The 18,549-nt window shown below is 45.1% G+C and overlaps 1 protein-coding gene and 1 long non-coding RNA gene across 2 annotated transcripts in view; one reads left to right on the top strand and one right to left on the bottom strand.

Moving 5' to 3' along the window:
* Positions 1–130: 130 nt before the first annotated feature.
* Positions 131–12,181, bottom strand: LOC129145630 (uncharacterized). Its single transcript, XR_008551434.1, has 3 exons — positions 11,993–12,181; positions 9,369–9,429; positions 131–753 (listed from the first exon to the last, which is right to left on the bottom strand). It is a non-coding gene; the product is annotated as an uncharacterized LOC129145630 (long non-coding RNA).
* A 174-nt stretch (positions 12,182–12,355) lies between these two features.
* The window catches only part of CTNNA1 (catenin alpha 1), a 176,287-nt gene continuing 170,093 nt past the window's right edge, over positions 12,356–18,549 (top strand). The window contains exon 1 of the mRNA XM_037509201.1: positions 12,356–12,454. The gene's annotated coding sequence lies outside the window, so the exon portion shown is untranslated. The remainder of the gene's footprint in view (positions 12,455–18,549) is intronic.

Raw genomic sequence — 18,549 nt, 5'->3', positions numbered from 1 at the left:
CCAAATAAGAGATTTAATTAACAAAACAGAAACGAATGAGAAGGAGCCCTAGGGGCAGGATGGACACTGAGCAGGTTTTCTATGATCCAGCAGACCGGGTAAAGGAGAAGTCAGAGTCCTCAGTGGCTTTTGCAGGTGTTTTATTCAGATTACCAGGTACACGGCAGGCAGGGGCGCTGGGGGGCTGGGAGGCCTGCCAAGTCTTCACTCTGGGCTCTCCGACCTTCTCTCACATTCTCTCTGCTCTTCTCATGGCTCTGCTTCTCTCTTGGCTTCTGCTGGCATCCCTGTTATGCCGCCCTTAAGAGCCCAGTCTTAGCCCAGGTGAATCCCATCTACCTATGCCCACACCCTACTCCAGGTGCCCGCCATCAGGCATGCATTCAGGACCGCAGGGTTCCGTCATCTATCCTGATGGCGGGAGGGCAGAAAAGCCTGATACCTTTTACCTTACCCTACAGGAGCCAAGCTGAAGAGCTAGAGCAAAGGGAATTCCATAGAGGGTGCAGCAAATAAGAAGCCCATGCTGTGGGAAAGGAAATGTGTATTTTAGGAAAGGAAAGGAGGGCTCTGGGCTGCAGAGGGAAACTGAGTCTCCTGTTCTGGCTCCTCTTCCTTTTAATTGGTGGTCTTGGGCCTCTTTCTCTTCTTGCCCTATATTCTTCAGGTACAGATGACTCCCACGTTTCCAGCTTTACTCTGGGTCTTTCTGAGTTGAGATTTGGGTATAGTCTTGCTGTAGGATGTCTCCTCCTGGATGTTTGGTTAGAACAAAAACTAAGCATGACCAAAGATAATAGTTCTATGCATTCCTTTCCACCCCTGCTCCCACCTGCTTTATCTTCTATGGCTTTCTATCTGTATAAAAGGCACCACTAGTTCTACCACTAGTTCCTCCAAGATGTAGGATTCATTGTCCTTTTGCAGATCTCTCAGAGCTACAAGCTTTCCCTCATCCGATACACTTACACATTATACACTACCCTACACATAGTAAACCTAAAAGTGCCCCCAGACCTCTCTTCATCTAACAACTGTAACATTTAGCTGTGCATCCTTTATAGATTTATAACCGTTCATTCAACTGAGTTCTTTTCACCTGCCAGGCATAGTTATAGGTGCCAGAACCACAACAATGAACAGAAAAGAAAATTACCTGCTTTAATGAAGCTTACATTCTAATGGGGAAGACAGACGCTAAATAACTGTATTATGTATTAGGTGTTGACAAGTACTTTGAAGTACAGTAGGATAAAGAAATAAATTGCAAAGAGGAGGGGAGGGTGGTGGGTGCTGGTGTTACTTTACAAAGGGTGGTGGTTAGACTTGGACAAAGTAACATTTGAGCAGAGATCTGAATGAAGCAATAGAGTGAGCTAAAGTGCTATTTGGGAGAAGACTACTCCTAGTAGAGGGAACTGAACATCCCTGAGGCAAGAAAGTGCTTGAATATTCCTTGAATATCTAGGACCCTATTGGGGGATGGAGTGGAAAGATGGAAGGGAAAAGTCAAAGATGAATCTGAGGTTGATCTGGGTAAGATCACGTAGATTTTGCAACAGGGTGGTCCCTAGGAAAGGGGGAGTTTCCCTGCCCCACCCAAGGGAGGGTGGAGCTGAGCAGGAAGAGGAGAAGCTGGAGAAGAGACTGAGGAAGGAAGGAAGCAGGATGGAGCAAGGAGACCTGGAGGAGGCGCATGGAGCCTAGAGACACGTGAAGAAACCGCGCTTGTCTTTTGGTCGTGGACTGGGTGACACAGATGTGGGTGAGACCTGTGGGGAGGTGACAATGGCAGCTTTTATCTTGATGTTGATTTTGCTCTTTTCCTTCCGGGCTTGTCCGGTTGTTTGTGACCCTTTGCTGTGGGTCCCCACTGGAAGATGGTTTAGACTTGTAGCAGGCTTTGGGGCCTTGTTCTGGGCCGATCCCATATGGATGGACTTTTACCCACGAGGGGACGGGTAACTTTGGGTGCTTCATTTAGAAACTAGACTCTTTGCCTTACCTGTATTGTTTCCTAGTTTTATTAAAGTTCCTTCCCATTAAAGTCTCCTATGTTTTGTGTTGATGCGGCGGATGGCAGAACCCATTTAGAATAGGCAGGTTTGCGGGGTTTGGGCTGCCCCTCTCCCTGTCCTATAACAGATTTGGCGTCCAACGTGATTTAGGACAGATCCATCCGTGGTTAGTCAGCCCCATGGGGAAATTGGGCTTCCCTATGGCACTGGCTACCATAAGCGCAAATGTGATTTTTGGTTTCTCCGGTGTGTTTGTTTCATATGTCCATTTGCTGTTGAAAAACTGGCTTGGGCTTTGTGAAGATTCTGTGTGTTTGTGTGTAATTTGTTTGTAGTGACTTGCTAAGAGATTTTAATTTGTGGAAATTGTTCTGTGCCGGTTTTACTCAAAAGATTAGGCAGTACATCGGACCATGTGGCCAGATCAAAGATGGCGTCTGAGGCCACTTGGCGTGCTCTTGTAAAATTCAGAGGTTCTTGTTGCTAGGACTTTGGAACTTTTTTTTTCTTTCTTTTTGTAATCTCTGCTGTCTCATTAGCATTTCTAAAGGCAATAATGGTTCTTCAGTGGTATGTTGCTTTGTCTTTGGCTACTTCCTGCTCTTTGCCTGATGCATTTTGCCAGCCAATTGTGGAGCAGTGGTGTTTAAATTAGCAAATGTATGCCTGGGTGTTAAGGAAAGAGTAGCCTTAAGCAGTAACTGGTAATTGCTGGTAGCCTTGATGGATTCTTGGAGATAACTTGAATTTTTGCAAAGTCTGGATCAGAAAAATTAACAAGATTTTGTTTGAGTCTGAAAGGATTTGCTACTGTGAATTTTGTCTACACAATTTGTTTTGGGCATGTTTGCCATTTTGAATACTGGATTTGTTCAATTGCTGGTGTAAGACAAGATTCTAAGTTTCTGCTTCCTACTGAGGAAGGTCTGTTATGGAAAGCACTCTTTAGGGTGCATCATGTAACTGTACCAGGTTTTCATACCTGTGTTGTTGTTGTCCCTCCCTAGTGTGGGGAAGGTGTAATCTGTGCTTAGATGTTTAATCTGCTCTTTCAGCTTCTGTCCCAGAGTGGCTAACAGAAGTAAGGAGATGACTCCTTTTAATTGAAAGTTAATTACTGATAATTTGATTTTGCTTTTTCAGGTTCTATTCCAGGAAACCCAAGGAGTGCCTGCTTGGTGGCTAACAAGAGATGACTCCTTTTGCTTAAAAGTTAACTGTTACTTTTATTCTTTCAGTTGCTGTACAGAATACCCCAGGATTGACTTCTAATAAAAAGTCTTCAACACTGAAAACCCTAAGGTGATAAACAAGATCATGTAACTCTTGTGATTAATAAAACTTTTCCTTCCTATTTCCAAAGTCTTAGGTTTGTAGGATGACAACTGGAAATTTTTCTGCCAGCAACACTCCACATTTTTTTTGGACTTTGACGTTTTTTTTTCTGAGCCTATGGAGTAAAACTGCAGTTACATAACATATTCTACGTGGCATAACTAAAAAAAAAAACTGTCTTTGTGTCTATATGTTGTATGTCTGTATGTCCTTTCCTTGTGTCCTTGTCTTGACCTCCAGTGATTGACAAATTGGTATACATGGTGCCCATAGACGTGAAAAAAAAAAAGAGTCTCCAGTTATGAGAAAAACTAAAGGTTATGGTTTCATTGTCAACATTGTGCTACTGAACTAAGCCGGTGCCTTCATAGAGATTGAACATTGTTGTTTCTGTTATTTTTCTGATATTTATGGCAAAGCTTCCCAGAAATCTAAATTCAAGTACAAATTTGGTAGCCTGTCATTTGGCTGATGCAAGGAAATTTTGTGGAACCTCTGTAGAGCTCCTGAGACACTCCACAAAGTTTCTCCCTTTCCTCCTGGGAAAGGCATTAGATGAATTTGTTCTATTTGGCTTTTACCTAATGAAGTAAAACTAGAAGGGAAGCATTGTCACTTGGGAAAACGGGTAATAACACCTTGACCTGATATGGATGTAAATTGTCAATGATGATTGTCACCTTGTAATATTGTATACTTCAATTGTTTAATATCTACAGGAATTGTTTCTGAAAATATAGGGAGAAAAGGTCTCAACAGATTCCTATTGATGGAACTGTTGAGAGTAAAACTTTTCTACTAAGGACTGAATAGACTTGGAAATACACCTCATATTTACTAAGTTTTCCTTGACATAATACTCATGATTTTTTTGCATTTTGTTCTAAATCCACAAAGTTTTCTTGTTTTGGTGACCAGGATCTGCAGCAAGGTTGTAATTTTTTTTCCCAACAAAGCTAACTTGTGTTTGCGTTTTCTCTCCCCTTGATACCAACACAGCATAAAAATAGTGGTAGTAATCTTTTACTACTTATCTCAGAGTCTGTTTTTGCATAACTTCCATAGGGATTTTGTTTAAACTGAAAAAAAATTGGACATAAGTTTCATTGTGTGGCTTTGTGTGGAGCTCTTCCAGAAAGTTGAAACAGAGCTGAACCAAGAAGAGGAGAACCTGTTTGCCTTGTTTGTAGGGTTCCAGAGACCTCCAAAGAAGGTGAGGAAGCTTGCCTCCATTGGCAGGACTGGACAACCCGGCCAACGAAAAGTCCCTGGTACCCTCAAGAAGAGGAAAGCCCAGGTGGAGTCTGATGAGACCAACTTTGTACCTGAAGCCTGCATCGACCGGATGCCAACGGTTCGCTCTGATCCTATATGGAGTATTTCAACAAAGCCAGCTAGAAATTGCTGTTGGTTGTTTCTGCCCTGTGATTTTATGCAAAAATGGGAAAAATGGTTTAAAGGTAGATTTAATTTGCAAACTTTTGCTATGCTGTTAAAGTTTGGGATCAAGGTTGAGAGAATTCGTTTTTGCATAAGTTGAACCATTTTAACATTTTTTCCCTGTGATTTTGATATATTTGCTATCTTGTTTTAGCCAATGCTCCAAATTTTTTTTCTTTTGGCTTGGATAATGGATTATTTTTAAGTAATGAAACTGTCATACTGGACATTCATGGACAATGCTGCTGACTAATTGCTGCTTCTCTTACACACATTGTAACCCTGAAAAAAGACTGTCTCCTAAGAATACACCATGACATCTGTGCCACCATAGATATGGTGGAATAAAAATTAAAAGGGGGGATTGCAACAGGGTGGTCCCCAGGAAAGGGGGAGTTTCCCTGCCCCACCCAAGGGAGGGTGGAGCTGAGCAGGAAGAGGAGAAGCTGGAGAAGAGACTGAGGAAGGAAGGAAGCAGGATGGAGCAAGGAGACCTGGAGGAGGCGCATGGAGCCTAGAGACACGTGAAGAAACTGCGCTTGTCTTTTGGTCGTGGACTGGGTGACACAGATGTGGGTGAGACCCGTGGGGAGGTGACAATGGCAGCTTTTATCTTGATGTTGATTTTGCTCTTTTCCTTCCGGGCTTGTCCGGTTGTTTGTGACCCTTTGCTGTGGGTCCCCACTGGAAGATGGTTTAGACTTGTAGCAGGCTTTGGGGCCTTGTTCTGGGCCGATCCCATATGGATGGACTTTTACCCACGAGGGGACGGGTAACTTTGGGTGCTTCATTTAGAAACTAGACTCTTTGCCTTACCTGTATTGTTTCCTAGTTTTATTAAAGTTCCTTCCCATTAAAGTCTCCTATGTTTTGTGTTGATGCGGCGGATGGCAGAACCCATTTAGAATAGGCAGGTTTGCGGGGTTTGGGCTGCCCCTCTCCCTGTCCTATAACAATTTTACTCAGAATGAGATGGGAAGCACTGGAGAAGTCTGAGCAGATACTTTTCAGATGGCTCATGAGTTGCTATGAGCAAAGACCATTAAAAGGAATATGTATGTATACATTGTTCAAACATAAATGGGATATTATGTGCATTGCTTTACAATCTTTTTTCCAAAGTGAACTTTTATAAAAAGCAAAATATGACCAAGTTATCTCTTTGCTAAAAAATCCTTTGTAGCTCCCATCTCCCACACCTTCCCTAAAGCACTCTGCAGTCTGGCCTTTGCCTACCTTACCACCAAAACATAGAACTTCTTTTCCTGGAATGAGATGCAGGGCCTTCAAATTTGCTTGTTCCTTGGTCTAGATTAAAACTCTTTCCTTCTGTCCCTGTCCACCTCGTTCAACATATTTTCTAGATCCCATTTATTCATTTTTTCATTAATTTAATATTTACTGAGAGACCCACTATGTGTCCTGCTCTATTCTATGCAGCAGGGCACTGTGCAAAATAGACAAATGTTGTAGCCCTCTTGGGGTTTCAATTCTAGTGGGAAAATTCTAGACAGGAGAAGATGGGAAGTTGGAAAAAAAATAAAAAACAAGGACTATTGTCAGAAGGTGATACACCCATGGAGAAAAATAAAGCAAGGAATGAGGGCTGGAATGTGGGGGCAGTGTTTACAGCTTTAGATAGGATGACCAAGAGGAAGCTTCACTGAGACAGTAGAAGCTGTGCAAAGACCTGGGGGAGGTGAGGGAGTGAGTCAGGCAGCTATTCACAGGAGAGCATTCCAAGCAGAAAGCAAAGGCCCTAAGGCGAGAGCCTGCCTGGAGTATTCCAGAAATAGTAAAGAGGCCAGTGTGTCAGAGTAGTGTGTGGGGGCAGGTGAGCTCTGGAGGCCCTTATAAGGACCTTACCTTTTCTCTGAGAGAGAAGCAGTTGGAGGGTTCTGGGCAGAGTAGGAGTAACATGTTCCTACTTTTGACTTTTTTTTTTTTAAGTTATACACAGTTTATTTTTTTTTTATTCATATTTTTCCATATATCTCTCAAGAACTAATTGAGAACATTGCTATTGTTTTTTTTAATAATAAATTTTATTTTTATATTCCCCATACAATTGCAACCCCCCCATTTTGATCCCAATCCCTCCCCTTCCGCCCCCCACCCCCCAAAAAGTGTCTCTGGTTCATAGTTTTTCGTTGATTTTGATTTTCACTTTCTTAGTTATTCATTTTCCTGGTCCCTTGTTTAAGTTTTCTAGATTCCGGCTATGAGTGAGACCATCCGGTATTTTTCTTTTTCTTTCTGGCTTATTTCGCTGAGCATGATCCCTTCCAGTGCCATCCATGTTGCTGCAAATTGCATGTGTTTATCTTTTTTGACTGCTGAGTAATATTCCATGGTGTATATGTACCACATCTTCTTGATCCAGTCATCTATTTTTGGGCATTTGGGCTGTTTCCAAAGCTTAGCTATTGTAAACAGTGCTGCTATAAACATAGGGGTGCAGGTGTTCTTTGGAATTGATGTTTCTGTGTCCTTTGGGTAAATACCTAGGAGTGGAATTGCTGGATCATATGGAAGCTCTATGTTTAGTAGGTCCAGAAATCTCCACACAGCTCTCCATAGTGGTTGGACCAGTTTGCACTCCCACCAGCAGTGCAGGAGAGTTCCTTTTTCTCCACACCCTCGCCAACATTTGTTGTTGCTAGTTTTTTTAATATGTGCCATTCTCACTGGTGTAAGATGGTATCTCCTACTTTTGACTTTTATTTATTTATTTTTTTTTAAAGATTTATTATTTATTTGTTTGTTTGTTTATACATGCAAGCACTGGGTACAGTCAGAAGTGCGGGAAGGTGAGAGAATTCAACAGAGCCAGAGCGGGGAGCAGAGCAGGCAGAAGGACCGAAGTACACTGCTGAGGGGAGCAGTGGGCGGCAGGAGAGGTCTGCGTGCCATGTGGGACCCTCCTTTGGTGGCCGGGGAGCAGCCGGGGATTGAACTGGTGCTGCAGAAGCTGCGAGCAGCTTGGCAACCCAGCGCTCAACCGCTGCGCCACCGGGGAGGCCCCTACTTTTGACTTTTAATAGCAATATTCTGTCTCCTGAACTGAAACTAGATAGAGGAGGGGAGATCAAAAGTGGGGAGACCAGTGAGGTGGCTCCTGTGAAATTCAAGCTAAGGGATGATGATAGCTTGCCTCAGGATGGTTAACAGTAGAGATGGTTTAAAAAGTTGGTGTATTTTCCTGAGGGGAGAAATGAAAAATTGTACAAAAATGAACAACGATGTAAGAAAATAAAAAAGGTTTAATTAAGAAAAAAAAGATGACGAAGAATAAAAGAAAGTTGGTGCATTCTGAATATATTTGAAGGGGGAGGCACAGCATTCCCTGAAGACTCAGATAGGAAATATGAGAAAGAGAATAGTCAAAGATGGCTCCAAAGCCTGTGGCCTAACTATCTGGAAGAATGGAGCGGACATTTAATAAAATAAGAAAACTGTGGGGTCAGTAATTTGTTTTTTTGTTTTTGTTTTTTGTGGGCCCCTCACCGGTGGCCGGGGAACAAACCAGTGCTGCAGAGGCTGCAGGCAGCCTCGCAGCCCAATGCTCAATCACTGAGCCACCGGGGAGGCCCAGGGATCAGTAATTTGGACAGAGGAATCAGGAAATCCAGTTTGGGGCACATACATATGAAGTGTGAAAGGACCAGTGGATATTGCTACTGGATAAACAAGTGGATGTATCACACAGGGAGCAGGATGTGGGGGGTTAGAATTCAGGGCAAAGGTTCAAGTTGAGATAGAAATCTGGAGTTGTCAGCATTTTAAAGCCAAAAGACTGGATGAGCTCACCAAAGGATGGATGGCAGACACCAAAAGAGGTCCAGCATGGAGCCTTGGGACACTCTAATAGTGAGCCTTAAATTTACTGATCTCAGGATTCTTTTACATGCTTAATAATTGTAACGGCAGGAGGACACAGGACAGGTTTTCTATGAATCTATGCAGATGGGGTAAAGGAGAAGTGAGTCCTGGAGTCCTCAGTGGCTTTTCAGGATTTTATTGGGATTTACCAGGTACACGGCAGGCAGGAGTGCTGGGGGGCTGGGAGGATGGCAGGCCTCCCAGCCCCCAGCAAGTATTCATTCTTTCTGGGCTTTCTGGCATTCTCTCATGGTTCTTTTCTGTTTCGGCTTCTCTGTTTCTCTCTGCTTCTACTCGTGATTCTTCTTTTGTTCTGCTTCTGCTGGCGTCTCTGTGACACTGCCCTTAGAAACCCAGTCTTAGCCCAGGTGAATCCCATCTACCTATGCCCACACCCTACTCCAGGTGCCCGCCATCAGGTATGCATTCAGGACCACAGGTACCGTCATCTATTCTAATGGCAGGAGGGCAGAAAAGCCTGATACTTTTTACCTTACCCTACAATAATATTTGAGCATCTCAAAGAGCTTTTGTTTGAGTTTTATCTATCAATGTTTACTATACTATTACATGTTATGCTAAATAACACTTTAAAGAAAAAAATGTTTTCCAAAACAAAAGAAAATTCAGGAGGGAGAAGTGTCATTTGGCATTTTTGCAAGGCTCTATTGATATATCTAAAAAATAGCTTACTAAAGTTAGATCCTCATATCTGCTTGTGTTCCATGTAATACCACATCATACATCATGTAGCCTGTGGAACAACAAGAGAGAATGGAAGTGAAAAAGGCAAATGTTATTTTAGTATTATTCTAAAAATAATTTCCTGAAAAGATCTTAGGAGTCTTCAGACTGCACTTTACTACCATGTGGAGGTTGGGAAGTTTAGAAGGACTCATTAAAGGAGACTGGGTAATTACAGTCAGGGAGGTTGGAGGACAATCAGAAGAACCTGGTGCCGTGAAGAGCACCACGAAAGCTGTTCTGGTGGAGAGGTGAGTGCTGACAGGGTAGTCACTTCCTCAGGTCACTGAACTCCACACTGGCTTAATTTCCCCCCAAATCTACTTGTGTTGCTCCCCTATGTTCACACTTGACCTTTTTTTATAGTTTACTTTTTAAAAATTTTACATTTTAAAAGGAGAGGGTTATTAGGAAAAGGAGAAAGAAAAAGAAAAGCACCTGATAGTCACAGGTGGGCAGGAGAGCTGCTGCTGCTTTGCAAAGGGAAAAGAATTGTGAAAAGAAACACTGCGTGGTCATAGGCAGGTAGGAGGGCTGCCTATAGTTTACTTGTTTTAATACTTGTCCTTTCCATTACATTTAAGTTGAGAGAGAACAGGGATCAACTCAATTTTAAAGATTTTTTAAAATTTATGCATACAAGAGCTGGGGTGCAGGCCAGAGGTGCAGGTGAGAGGATTCACCAGAGACAGAGTGGGGAACAGAACAGGCAGATCTACTGAAATACACTGCTGAGGGGAGTAGGGTAAGACAGGAGAGGTCTGCTGTGCCATGTGTGTCACCTCCTTGGCCAGGGATTGCTTTGTAGTGTTGATGCTTAACCCCTAGTGCCACTAGGGAGGCCCCCTAAGTCAATTTTATTCACTGGTGCTTCTCTAGCATGTAACGAGTGCCTGGCACATAGGGAATGCTCAAAACTTTCCCAATAAGCTTTTCAGGATTTCTCAAAAGTCAGTCACAGCCTTTTTGCAGTGTCCTTACAAATGCAGAAGGGGCAGAGCCCTCATGACTAAATCATCTCCCAAAGGCTTCATTCCCAATCATCATCTTGGGCATTAGGTTTTCAACATACGAATCTTGGGGGAATAAACACTCCATCCATAGTAGGGCTCCATGCTTAGAAAGACCCTATGCTTGGTTTTATGTCCCCTGTTGCTGTCTTCAAATTGTTAATTTCTGAACAAGGGATGTCACAAATTAAGTAGCTGTTTGTGAGTGCTGGATATGTAGTTAATGAGCTCTTTTAGCTCTGACTCTTATTAGCTCAAATAACTATTTGACTTTTTTTTTTAAAGATTTATTTTTATGCAAGAACCGGGGTACAGGCCAGATGTGCAGGAGGGTGAGAGGATTCACCAGAGACAGAGTGGGCAACAGAACAGGCAGACTGACTGAAATACACTGCTGAGGGGAGCAGTGGACAAGACAGGCGAGGTCTGCTGTGCCATGTGGGTATCTCTGCGGCCTGCTAGGATTGAACCCGCACTGGCACTGCAGAGGCTGTGGGACAGCTTCACAGCGCTGCGCTCAACTGCCTGCGCCACCAGGGAGGCCCAACTGTTATGTTTTGAGGTAGCCAAGTGAGGTGAGGGGAAGTCATGGCCACTCCAGACAGGTAGGACTATAGAAGCAAAAACCCTGAAGCCAGAAACATAATGGGATAGAGTAGGACAACAATGATCTTGCTAAAGTTTCTTTCTCTTCAAAGGGTTCTCTCCCTTCAGGGTCCTATTCCTTTTGTAACACTTCTTTAACACAAATCCACATAACTTGGACTCACAATGGGCACATTCACCTACAGATATCCCCTGGGCACTGCCTGGGGAATGAGCACTGTGCCAGGAGCTGTAGGGGATAGAGCTCCAGTCTTCCAGAAGTTTACATTTCCCAAGGGGAGGAGAAGACCTGAGTAGTAAATGATAAATACTTTGAGGGCGCCACCCTGCTCTGAGCTCGGCACCAAGGCGGCAGGGGCTACTCTTGTATTATTTCGGATTTACAGGCCACAACTGAAATCAGCCTTTTTCTTCATCCCCTGATGTGGGAGAAATAACCACTAGAAATAACCAGTAGAAAAAATCATTAGCGTTTCCTTTACCAGGCTGATAACATGTCATACTTTTCGTTTCGTAGTTTTTTATTCTTTGGAAGATAAGGGAGAGGGGATGGGAATAAAATTCCCCAAATGGTCAGAAGGATAGGGATGGAAGCCAAGTCCTTCAAACGTGTGTGTGTGTGTAAGGGGGTGAATCTCAGGAGGAGGCACAGCAGTAACTTGCCTCTAGTTCCCCATCGGGAGAGCTCTCAGTTTCCCCAGCAAGCGAGGGGCCTGGCTCGCTGATTTCCAGGAGCGCCCCCGCGCCACACACGAGGCCCCGAAAGTCGAAGGCTCCTTCCTCCGTGGCTCCCGCCGCCAGCCACGTCTGTCCCGTACAGCCCGCGGGCCGGCCGCGAGCGCTCCCGGCGACTCGGGGACAGCGGTGGCGCCGCTCGACGGAGCGCGCCCCGGACTCGCCGTCCCCGCGCCACGTCCCTGGGGGTGGGGCCAGCGCGGGCCGCGCCCCGAGACTCACCTGTGTGCGGCTCGGTGACTCACCTGCCCTCCCCCGCTCGCGGGCTGTTCCAGGGAGTCACCTCTCCCCCTCCCTCCGCTTAGGCACCTACTAAGCGCCTGGGATGCAGTAGCTCGGGGGTGACGGGAGGAGAGGACGGGGCCCTGGTCGGGCCCCCAGCCCGGAGTCGCCAGACTCTCAGTCGGCCGGGCTCCCGGGCGAGACCAGGGCCGGGCAGAGCGGGCGCGGCGGCGGCGGCGGGAGGCCGCGGGAAGAGCGCGCCGGAGGGAGGTGCCGGGAATGGCGGGCGGGGCCCGGGCCGGGGCCGCAGGGCGGGGGCCGCGGGCGGAGGGCGGGCCGGGGGCGGGGGCGGGGGCGCGGGGCGGCCCTTTTCCTCCTCGGAGCCGGACGGGAGGGAGACAAAGCGGCGGCCGTCGGCTTCGGGCCTCGGGAATTCTCTTGCCCTCGTCCCGCTCGCCTCAGGTAACTTCTCGCGGGCGCCGGCGCCCCGCGGGCCGGGCTGCGCGGGCGGCGGACGCGGCCCCTCAGCGACCCCGCCCGGGAGCGGCTCCGGCGGGCGCGGGGGTGGCGTCGGGCCGGCTTCCTCGGCGGGGCCCGGGCCGCGGCCCTGAGCGTCCGGGCGGGCGGGCCCGCGCCCCTGGCGCTCGGGAAGTTGAGGAGCCGCGCGGCGGGAGCGGAGCGAGGCGCGGGCCCGCCCGGCCGCGGCGCTCGCTGTGGGGAAAGTTTCTTCCTGTTTCTAAACTTTGTTCCAGTGAACTCGGCGCCGGCCCGCGGCCCGCCGCGGCCTCCCTGGGAGGGGAGAGGCTGCGCGCTGCTCCCGGGGCGAGCGGCGTCGGGCTGGGGCTTTCTGGTGAGGTGACTGTGGTTTATGGTTTCGGGGGCGCACCCCCTGCCCCCCGCCGCAGCTCCCCGGGCTGCGCGGCCCGTCCCGCCGCGCTCCGGGCCCGAGCGAATGTGAAAGCGGGAAGCCGCCCTTTCTCCGACCCGGCTCTGGGAAGGTGCGCCACGCCCGTGGGGACTTTTGGCGTCTGCCGTGTTAACCTTTGTTGTGAAATTACTCAGATTTCTTGTGTTGGTTAATTGGGCGCACTGGAGGCTGATTAGTTCTCATTTTGCGGAGTGGCGTTGGAGGCTTTTCGTGGTGCTGGTTGACTCTTCAAGTGGACGTGCGGGGGGTGAAGCACTTGTTGGAGGAAAAAATGTTGACTGAATGCCTGACGGCGGCTGGGCGGCAATGGCTTCCCAATAATGCGGGCGGCAGTTGGCTCTAATCCAGGGTGGAGACTCCCACTGAAGTCCTGCATCTTTGTTACACTTTTTATTTGTTTTGTACGGAATTTACAGTAGTTTAGAAAGGAGTAAACTATGTCTCCAACTAAAATTACGTGTTTATGCTGAAGGAAGTGATGTAATCATTTTGTTGTTGCAGGAGGTAGGCTTTTCATGGAAGAGGGTATTTTGTCCAGCTGTGATGCTTAAAGACCGGGGTGTGCTGCTTTGAGAAAATACGACGGTGTAGGGTGTGTTGTTTTGACTAGAGGAATAATGGAGTGATCATATCGTCTGCCCAGTTATTCACTGTTTGACTTAAATATTTTTTAAATTCACTTTCTTAAGGTAGCACAAATGAGTAAGATAGTAGTCTGCCGCTCAGAGATCACCGAGTAATACCCCAGTATGAGCGCTCATACCCCAGTATGAGGTAGACTGTGGTTAAGTGTCTTAACAATACCGATGAGAAACTTTGGTGCGGGCTAAATATTATGTAATACTAAGAATAAAAGACACTGTGGAGCATGGAGAGGGACCTGATAAGTCCAGAAAGGCTTCCGGAGGGTATGGCATTTGAAGGAGATGAACTGGAGTTGGGTTTTGTCAGGGGAGGAGGCATAAAAAATAAATAATCCTAGGGGTTTATGTAACTGATTTAACTCTCTCCTGGTTTTCCTTTTACTTTGGGCTCTTGTTTCTTAGTGTTTCTCCCAAGCACAACCAGCAGTGATCTTCTTAAAAGGGAAATCAAGATCATCACAGTCCCTCAATTTAACTCATCCAAGATTTTACACAACTCCCAGTTCTCCACCTATACATGTGACATTACCCTCACTTCCATGGGTTGCATATCATTTATACAGTGACTTAACCTATCAGGCGGCTTCTCCAAGTAGAGAATGGCTGTTCTGCACAGCCATCTTGTTCTCAAACTTACATGCTGAAGTTCAAGCTTTTATTTTGAGTGCAGATGTTTCATCTGATCCATGGTTACCTGTGCGCTGCAGAGCTGCTTGTGTGTCCATGGGCGCCTTAACTTAATATGCCCCAACTGGAGGGTTTTCTCCTCTACTGACTAGATGTGGAGATAAACTGTAACTAGCAGAGTCCTCCTGGAATTCTTTTGAGAAAGTAACAATTGTGTGAGCCATGAAAGATCTGATAGGTGGGGGTGGTGTTTGGTGTTCTGGTGAAGATGGGGCAGAGGGAACAGAGGCATGCATGTGTAAAGGCCTTCAGACAGGACAGAACTTATGTTTAGACTTAACACCTACATAGCTTGAGTACTCTTGGGATGGGGAGGTCTCTTTGCCAGGGAATGCCAGGTCACCCGTTTGGATTTCATTCTAAAAGCTTTCAGAAGCCATTGTAGGGACTGTGATGATCTTGATTTCCCTTTTAAGAAGATCACTGCTGGTTGTGCTTGGAAGACGTGTATTAGTATACAACTGGAAGTAGTTGAGCTACAAAAATGAAGGGAGCTCTATTTTGGATAAATAAGACTGGACCTTCTGTGCCCTTCCCAGCCCCCTCCATTCTTATCCTTCATTTTCGTGATGCGCTATAATGTATCCCAAGACTCAAGTTAGCATTTTCTGGTAGCAGATCTCACTGGGTGCTGTTCTGTAATTGAGTGTACATTGTATTACACCCTATATTTTGTTACTGATGTTCCTGTCTGCCTTTCCTGCTAGGAAGTGAGCCTGTGAACTCCTTGAAGGCAGGGATAGTTTTATCCTGTAACTTGGTACTTGGTTTGGAGTACAAATGTTGAATGATGGAGGGAAAATGACCTTTTCTGTCTGGAGTCTAGCTTCTGGGTGGAACTATGACCGATAGGCAATAGATTTTGGACAGCTTTGAATACTAACTAGCCATTTTGGACAATTGAGAACCTTGTGCAGATCTAATCAGAGATGAGATCCTCTTCACCTTAAATTCCCTTTTTTATTCTTTCTGCTTCCATTTTAGTTGAGAGTATCTTTGAACTATTAAAAATATTTGTATTTATATATCTTGTTCTTTTGTTTGCTTTTGGTGCCTTTTTCATATTTTTTCATTCTCCTGGAGCACTCTTTTTCTCATCTGACAAAACTCATTTATTAAGCTCCCCTTAGGGTCTCCCCTGGTGGCCAGCGGTTGACCCCTGGGCTGTGAAGCTGCGCAGCCTCTGCAGCGCCAGTTTGATCCCCTGCCGCTGCTGGCAAGGGTCCCACATGGCTTGACAGACCTCTGCTGTCTGGCCCGCTGCTCCCCTCAGCAGTGTATTTAGTCATTCTGCCTGTTCTGTTCCCTGCTCTGGCGAGTTCTCTCACCTTCCCGCACTTCTGACTGTACCCAGTACTTGTATAAATAAATAAATAAATCTTAAAAAAAAAAATTCCCTTAGATGCCACTGTCTCTTGAGTTTTTTCTTGGATCTCAGTGCTACTTACCTAACTTGTACTTATTCTGTGGTTACATTTCATACTGCTTGGTAAATATTTTTATGGGTCACTTCCTCCCAGTTGAACATTTTTAGTGAACTACTAAAGTATAATACACATGTAGAAAAGTGTTCAAATCTTAATACGTGACCGCTCAAGGAATTATTTGTGTGAATTGGATCCATATGCACCATCCAGATACAGAAACAGAAAATTACCAGTACTCCAGAAATCCCTTTGCCTCTTTGCAGTGGCTACCTACCCATACCCCCTCCCGCCCCACCCCAATAATTTTTAAACTGAGGATCCAGAAAATTATGGTTGCTCAATAGTGTTTCCCAACGCTAGTTGAATTTCTATCTTCCCTCCTTCCACCATCTGGTCTTTTACATAAAAGCAAAGCTTATTCTCATTTGAGAAACTTATTTTGTTAGTTCCTTGCTTTGGTCTGACATTTATTTATTTTTAAGGTTTTTGTTTATTCATATAAGAACTGGGGTGCAGGCCAGAGGTGTGTGTGTGGGGGGAGAATTCACCAGAGACAGAGTGGGGAACCAAACAGGCAGATTGATTGAAATACACTGCTGAGGGGAACAGCGGGGTGAGACAGGAGAGGTCTGCCTTGCCATGTGGGGTCTGCCTTGCCATTTGGGTAGCTCCCTGGCCAGGGAGCTGTAGTGGCTGCCTATAACTTCATAGTGCTGAGACTTAACCCCTTGCACCACCAGGGAGGCCCTGGTTTGACTTTTAGATTGGTAGTCAAAGCTTAGTTCTTACCCTAACTTAATTTTTTCAAGCCTTTTTTTTTTTTTTTTTTTTTTTACTGTAATAGTTCCTTATATGTCCTTGAATCTTTTGACATTTATACTGGAATGCCTCCTCTAACTCTGACCAAAATGCTATCATTTTTATTTTATCCTGCTTTTTTCATTGAAACATCATTACTGTTTTTTGAAATTCATATATATATATAATTGTTCTTTTTTAAACAATGTTTGCTTCCCCCCTCCCTTCAGATATAGTCCCCATAGAATTTCCTTTACCACTTCACCTGTGCACCATCAACACAGTCCCCTAAACTCCTCCGCCCCCCTCCCCTGCAGGAGAAACCTCATTACTATTGCTGAAAGTGATCTTTAATTTACCTGAACTTTTAAAACTTGCACTTGATTATACATTCTTAGTATCCTTTGTGGGGAGATGTGTGTATAAAATATATACAATAAAATATGCATTGCATAATACACATAATAAAATACACCGCTGGAACTTTTTTTTTAAAAAGATTTATTTTTTATTTATACACTAGCTGGGGCACAGGCCAGAGGCACAGGAGGGTGAGAGGGTTCACTAGAGACAGAGTGGGGAGCAGAACAGGCAGACAGACTGAAAGCACTGTTGAGGGGAGCAGCGGGTGTGACAGGAGAGGTCTGCCGTGCCATGTGGGAATCTCCCTGCCTGGCCGGGAATCAAATCCGTGCTGCAGAGGCTGTGGACAGTTTCACAGTGCTGTGCTCAACCCTCTGCGCCACCGGGGAGGCCCCACTGCTAGAACTTTTAATGTATGTATTTCAGTGGTGTTAAGTGAACTCACACTGTTGTGCAACCACAACTACCCAGAACTTTTTTCATTTTCCCAAATTGAAACTCCATAGCATTAATCAGTAATGGATGAAAAACTCCCCTGCCCCATTGTATATTCTCTTTGAATTTGAGTGCCGTAGATACTTTATTAGTGGAATCCTACAGTATTGTTTTCGTGATGGGCTTATTTTACTTGGCATAGTTTTTTCAAGCTTCACCCCAATTTGTACATTTGATAAGATTTCTTTCCTATTTTTATTATATTATTATTGAGGTAATAACATTCACAACATTGTATATAATTTGGAAGTACAAGTTCACACCTTTTCAGATGTATGTTACACACCATGCCTACCACCAAGATTTTCCTCCTTTTTTTTTTTAAGATTTATTTATGCATACAAGAACTGGGGTACAGGCCAGAGGTGTGATAAGTGAGAAGATTCACCAGAGACAGAGTGGGGAACAGAACAGGCAGATTGACTGAAATACACTGCTGCTGGGAGTAGCGGGTGAGACAGGAGAGGTCGGCAGTGCCATGTGGGTATCTCCCCGCCTGGGGCTCAAACTCAGGCTGCAGTGGCTATGGTTAGCTTCATAGGTTGTGTCTTAACCCCTTGTGCCACCAGGGAGGTCTGATTTTCATCCCTTTTTAAAGGCTGAGAAACATTCTTTACTAACTCATTTGCTGATGGGTTGCTTCTACTTTTTCGCTATTCTGAGTGATGCTATGAATTTGGTGTGTAAATACGTGTTTATCTGCTTTCAATTATTTTAGGTTTGTATATTTGTACACATACATGTATATATGTGTATTCTACACCCCTAAAAGTGGAATTGCTGGATCATACTGTACTTCTATACTTAAAATTTTGAGTAACTCTTTAGTGTGGAAAACAGTATATCTGTATCGTTTTACGTTCTTTCGGCAATGTGTAGGAACCTGCAAGGGTTCCATGTTCTCCACATTCTCACTAGTACTTGTTGTTGTTGTTGTTATTATTTTTAGTAATAGTCATATTAAACGATGTGAGGTGATTATGTCATTATGTTAGTTTTGCTTTGTGTTTAATTCATATTATTTTTTTCTTTTATTTTTATATTACCCATACAATTGCAACCCCCTTATTTTGACCCCAGTTCCTCCTTTTCCTGCACACTCCCCCCCACCACAGTATGTCTCTGGTTCGTAGTTGTTTGTTGATTTTGATTTTTTTCTTTCTTATAGTTATTCTTTTTCCTGGTTCCTTATTTAGGTTTTATAGATTCCTGCTA

Source organism: Talpa occidentalis, unplaced genomic scaffold, assembly GCF_014898055.3.
Source record: "Talpa occidentalis isolate TD23 unplaced genomic scaffold, MPIMG_talOcc4v2.1 talOcc4.13, whole genome shotgun sequence".
NCBI classification, from domain to species: Eukaryota; Metazoa; Chordata; class Mammalia; order Eulipotyphla; family Talpidae; genus Talpa; species Talpa occidentalis.
This window is presented reverse-complemented; position numbering and strand designations above follow the sequence as displayed.